The following is a 6,077-nucleotide window of genomic DNA, read 5'->3' as shown; positions in this document are numbered from 1 at the left end:
CATAAGTGACGTAAAGCTGGCCCAGGCCCGCCCATTCCAGCACCCTTTTTTTAATTATATAAAAAAAGTCTGCTAAAAGTGTGCTCTTTATAACGGCTATTAAAAAAAGTGTGCTCTTTTAATAATAATGATATAATCAATTGTATTTGGGCGGGCCAGAATCATAGCTGTCCCGCCCATTTCAGCTACTGAACTATAGACCATACCAAAAAACTGTGCTGAAAGTGTGCTCACAAGAATCATTAAGAAAAAAAAAGTGTGCCACCCCCGTTGCTAAACAAATAACCCCTAACTGGTAAGGGTAATAAAATGACCCAGCCCGCCCATTTCTCCTATAGATCCATAAACCATGCGAAAAAACTGTGCTGAAAGTGTGCTCACAGGAGTCATTAATAAAAAAAGTGTGCCCTCCTGTTACTAAGCCAAATAACCCCTAATTGGTAAGGGTAATAAAATGACTCCGCCCGCCCATTTCAGCTACAGATCCATATGCCATGCGAAAAAACTGTGCTGAAAGTGTGCTCACAGGAGTCATTAATAAAAAAAGTGTGCCCTCCTGTTACTAAGCCAAATAACCCCTAATTGGTAAGGGTAATAATGATCCAGCCCACCCAGTTCAGCTACAGATCTATGAACTATGCCAAAGAATTGTGCTAAAAGTGTGACCACAGGTACCATTAATAAGCAAGTGTGCCCGCTACCAATAGTATATCATTTAGCTACACATAGTATTGATAGTCACCTGCTCAACACCCCAGCAGCCTGTAAACTGTTTAATTGCTTCAGATTGAATGATTAGCCATTGCACAGCTGCAACTTTAAATGTCATATTATTTTTGTTTTTAATTCAAATTTTAAGAAAATAAAAGTGTTTACATATGAAAAGGAGCATTATGTAACTTTTTATTTTAGCTTTTAGTCGAAAGGAATTTTGTTTAACACTTTTAGCGAATTTCCCATATAGGGAAAAAGCTATTACCGTAGTACTCATGGTAAGACCTGGACCCGGGACCGATTTTTTTTTCGTTTTGAGGTCCCTAGAGGCCAAAAACACCATCCGTTCACATTCATATGTATATATATATATATATATATATATATATATATATATTTATATATATATTTATATATATATGTGTGTCCGTAAGCGCGATAACTCGAGCAAAAATGATCCGATTTTGATGAAATTTGGTACAAACGTGTAAACCTACGTTTATTCGAACGAGTTCGCGAACCAGCATGATCGGACCGTGGGAACGGGGGTTTATGGGGGGTTTTATGGGGTAAAAATGGGGTTTTCCCATTTTTGACCCAAAAAACATCAAATTTTGCAATTTCTTTCTAAACTATTTTGTAGAGCTTAAAAAAACAAATAATTTAGTATATTGAAGCGTTATAATGCGCCTAATGGTTACGGAGAAAATTCCAAAAAATTGCAAATTTAAAATTCCCATGTTATTCTTATGGAGAATAAGTAAACTGTTGTAGTTTACTTGTTTATTAACATATTTTGCCCAAATTTGGAACATGTTTTTATTTCTTACTAAAAATTAACATTTTACATAAAAAAACACTTTTACCCTCCCTGTTGCAGCAAACCTAAGTATGTGTTAAACTGATTCTATTTAAATAGGGATAAATGTGATATTTTTAAGGAGACATTTTAGTGTAAATCCAATCAGGCAAATGGAAATTCGCTTAGTCTGCAGGTTTGCTGCGGCGGGGGTATTTAATTTATCATGGAACTTACTTATTTTTTTACATACTGTACTTAATAAAATTTAGATACACACTTTAGATGGTTTCCAGCCTGACGGATCTTTTTAAATAGTTTTTATTTACCTATTTAATGATTAATTACAGTTAACAGCTTTATTATGGGACTCCCCTACTTTTAAAAGCTAGATTTTGTAATGTATATAATGTCGTTTGTAATCTTAGACAATTTATATAAATAACACACTCTATTATGGTCACGGCCCCCTCTAACTACAGGCCGCGGCCTAGCACAATTGGCAACGTCGCAAGTGGTGTTGTTTAGTGACAGACGTCCCATATGGCAGACAGGTGACATCAGCGGTGGGGCACACGGAAGATTTCTCAGGTGCCGTTTGACGTCACTAACTGCTGACGTCACTAACTGCTGACGTCACTAACTGCTGCGTCTGAAGAAACAGACAATTTTATAATTTTCTATTATTAAATTAAACTGTCATAACCTAACCAAACTAACCAAACGTGCTGATAATGGAAAAATCGAATAAAGGTTTACTAATCTAAAAAATAGTTTTTTTCGTAAAGTAAAATTATAATTGCCTAAAATTCAATTTTATAATTTTTTAATTATAAAATTAAACTGTCATAACCTAACCAAACCAACCAAACTTGCTGATATGAAAAAATTGTTGATAAAAAAGTTAGTGCCGCCGGCAGGACTCGAACCCAGAATATTCGGATTATCTGCTCGCAACGCTATCCACTGCACCACCGAGGCCGATGGCTCATTCCGTATCGTTGCGGTATTGGTGTTCCCTCAAAGTGACGTCAGCAGTTAGTGACGTCAAACGGCACCTGAGAAATCTTCCGTGTGCCGTTTCGGTGACATCAGCTCATTAATCCTCACTTTATTGATTTAAATTAGTAACCAAACTTTCGTAAATACACAAATACCGTTAGCTGCTTCCAAACAAGACAGCTGTTACAACACCACTTGCGACGTTGCCACTTCGAAGGCCGCGGCCTGGAGTTAAAGGCGGCCGTGGTTATGGTACACCTATTTAAAATTGTTCAGAGAATTCAATAGGTAATGGTTGACACCATTATAATCTATGGTTTATTAAGATTGCAGTAATAATCTATATATTCTATTGTTTTGGGTAATCTAAATTTATTTGCAAAGTGTAAGGAGTGCGTGGGCCAATCACATGAAAGCTGTCACCGAGCGCAACGGCGCCACCTCACGTACGGGTACTAGGTACTACAGACAAGGTTGAAGCTTTCAAGACCGTGGCCTATACAAGCGTTGCTTGGGGGTTGTGCTCGTGGTGTGCTCCCATCAGTTTCAGGGTGGAGAGGTAGAAGACCTTCAAGAATTTCTGATGAATCGTCTTTGTCTTCACACTGGCAATTTCCATCTTCAAAAATGTTCAAGATGTCTAAGGTAAGAATTAGTATTAAATCGTGTATATGGTTCGTTTGTGATAAACTAAAATAGTATAAACGTATAAAGGTGCTGTTCAAATGCAAATCGTCCTATAGCGTAAAACCGGCCCCAATTAAACAATATAACATAATGGGTGTGAAATTTCAGGGGGTAAAATTCTGGTGGTAAAAATCCGGGGGTAAAAATCCGGCCCGTACATCTTCAGTTGTCTAAACGCTAGTTATATGGATAGGGGGTAAAATTCCGATTTCTATTGCTAATCTAATTATAATCACGCTCTGTCTATTTTCATTGGACTTCGAAATCCGCTGAGGTAAAATTACACCCGCGACCAAACTTTTCCCCATGGGCTGGGTCATTTTATTTCCCTTACCAATTAGGGGTTGTTTGTTTAGTAACGGTGGTGGCACACTTTTTTTTATTCTAGATTCCTGTGAGCACACTTTCAGTACAGTTTTTGGCATGATTTTTATATCTGTAGCTAAAATGGGCGGGCTGGGTCATTTTATTTCCCTTACCAATTAGGGGTTATTTGTTTAGTAACGGGGGCGGCACACTTTTTTTTATTAATAATTCCTGTGAGCACACTTTCAGCACAGTTTTTTGGCATGGTTTATAGATCTATAGCTTAAATGGGCGGGCTGGGTCATTTTATTTCCCTTACAAATTAGGGGTTATTTGTTTAGTGACGGGGCGGCACACTTTTTTTTATTAATGATTCCTGTGAGCACACTATCAGCTCATTTTTTTGGCATGATTTATATATCTGTAGCTGAAATGGGCGGGCTGGGTCATTTTATTTCCCTTACCAATTAGGGGTTATTTGTTTAGTAACGGGGGCGGCACACTTTTTTTATGAATGTCCTGTGAGCACACTTTCAGCACAGTTTTTTGGCACGGTTTATAGATCTATAGCTGAAATGGGAGGGCTGGGTCATTTTATTACCCTTTCTAATTAGGGGTTATTTGTTTAGTAACGGGGGCGGCAAACTTTTTTTATTAATGATTCCTGTGAACACACTTTCAGCACAGTTTTTTGGCATGGTTTATAGATCTATAGCTGAAATGGGTGGGCTGGGTCATTTTATTTCCCTTACCAATTCGGGGTTATTTGTTTAGTAACGGGGGCGGCACACTTTTTTTATTAATGATTCCTGTGAGCACACTTTCAGCACAGTTTTTTGGCATGGTTTATAGATCTATAGCTGAAATAGGTGGGCTCGGTCATTTTATTTCCCTTACCAATTAGGGGTTATTTGTTTAGTGACGGGGTGGCACACTTTTTTTTATTAATGATTCCTGTGAGCACACTTTCAGCTCAGTTTTTTGGCATGATTTATATATCTGTAGCTGAAATGGGCGGGCTGGGTCATTTTATTTCCCTTACCAATTAGGGGTTATTTGTTTAGTAACGGGGGCGGCACACTTTTTTTATGAATGTCCTGTGAGCACACTTTCAGCACAGTTTTTTGGCACGGTTTATAGATCTATAGCTGAAATGGGAGGGCTGGGTCATTTTATTACCCTTTCTAATTAGGGGTTATTTGTTTAGTAACGGGGGCGGCACACTTTTTTTTATTAATGATTCTTGTGAGCACACTTTCAGCACAGTTTTTTGGCATGGTTTATAGATCTATAGCTTAAATGGGCGGGCTGGGTCATTTAATTTCCCTTACCAATTAGGGGTTATTTGTTTAGTGACGGGGCGGCACACTTTTTTTTATTAATGATTCCTGTGAGCACACTTTCAGCTCAGTTTTTTGGCATGATTTATATATCTGTAGCTGAAATGGGCGGGCTGGGTCATTTTATTTTCCTTACCAATTAGGGGTTATTTGTTTAGTAACGGGGGCGGCACACTTTTTTTATGAATGTCCTGTGAGCACACTTTCAGCACATTTTTTTGGCACGGTTTATAGATCTATAGCTGAAATGGGAGGGCTGGGTCATTTTATTACCCTTTCTAATTAGGGGTTATTTGTTTAGTAACGGGGGCGGCACACTTTTTTTTATTAATGATTCCTGTGAGCACACTTTCAGCACATTTTTTTGGCATGGTTTATAGATCTATAGCTGAAATGGGTCGGCTGGGTCATTTTATTTCCCTTACCAATCAGGGGTTATTTGTTTAGTGACGGGGCGGCATACTTTTTTTTATTAACGATTCCTGTGAGCACACTTTCAGCACAGTTTTTTGGTATGGTTTATAGTTCAGTAGCTGAAATGGGCGGGCTAGCCGTGATTCTGGCCCTTCCAAATACAATTGATTATATTTTAATCGTTAGAAGAGCACACTTTTTTTAAATAGCCGTTATAAAGAGCACACTTTTAGCACACTTTTTTGTATACATTTTAAAAATGTGTGCTGGAATGGGCGGGCCAGCTTCACGTCACTTGCACCATATAGGAAATTTCTTCCTTATTGCAGTGGTACCACCTGTTTCTTTGTAGACCCTTATTATACCCTTATTATGAATGATTTTTTGAAACATACCGTGTGTTTGGCAGTTTTGTGACGCGTAACTTACATGGTGCATTATGGTGCCGTGCAACTGAATTTGCTCGAATCGAAACTTTAGTTCACTTCAGTGCTCTATTACAGTAATCCCTTTGTGAGAAAAAGTTCATCTATGTAACAACTAACTTAACGGTATAGGCTAAACATTATTCCATTTTACAATAGTTTTCAATTTCAATCCTTTAATTGGAGTTAACCAAAACCTTACAAAACGCAACTATAATAGTCGCTGCCACTACAGTTAACCACGTACGTACGAAGTCGCACAACCAGTTTGAGGGCCCAACCTAACTTAAATTTACCTAGGTAACCTTGGTTTAACCAAAAATCTGTCATTTTCAAAATTTTGCTAACATAAGCATGTGTTAGGTTAGGTTATATGTTAGATAAAGTAAG

General features: G+C 37.9%; 1 protein-coding gene across 2 annotated transcripts in view; it reads left to right on the top strand.

Annotated features, from left to right (window-relative positions):
- Positions 1 to 5,927: 5,927 nt before the first annotated feature.
- Positions 5,928 to 6,077, top strand: part of LOC128990407 (U4/U6 small nuclear ribonucleoprotein Prp3) — a 116,555-nt gene continuing 116,405 nt past the window's right edge. Inside the window, exon 1 of one of the 2 annotated variants that reach the window (XM_054401959.1) lies at positions 5,928 to 5,987. The gene's annotated coding sequence lies outside the window, so the exon portion shown is untranslated. The remainder of the gene's footprint in view (positions 5,988 to 6,077) is intronic. The other variant, XM_054431589.1, reaches the window with a different exon arrangement.

This window comes from Macrosteles quadrilineatus, unplaced genomic scaffold, assembly GCF_028750875.1.
Source record: "Macrosteles quadrilineatus isolate MER2022 unplaced genomic scaffold, UCM_ALF_1.0 Scaffold_1__1_contigs__length_201487025, whole genome shotgun sequence".
Taxonomy (NCBI): domain Eukaryota; kingdom Metazoa; phylum Arthropoda; class Insecta; order Hemiptera; family Cicadellidae; genus Macrosteles; species Macrosteles quadrilineatus.
The sequence above is the reverse complement of the archived record's forward strand: the minus strand, read 5'-3'. Positions and strand labels throughout refer to the sequence as shown.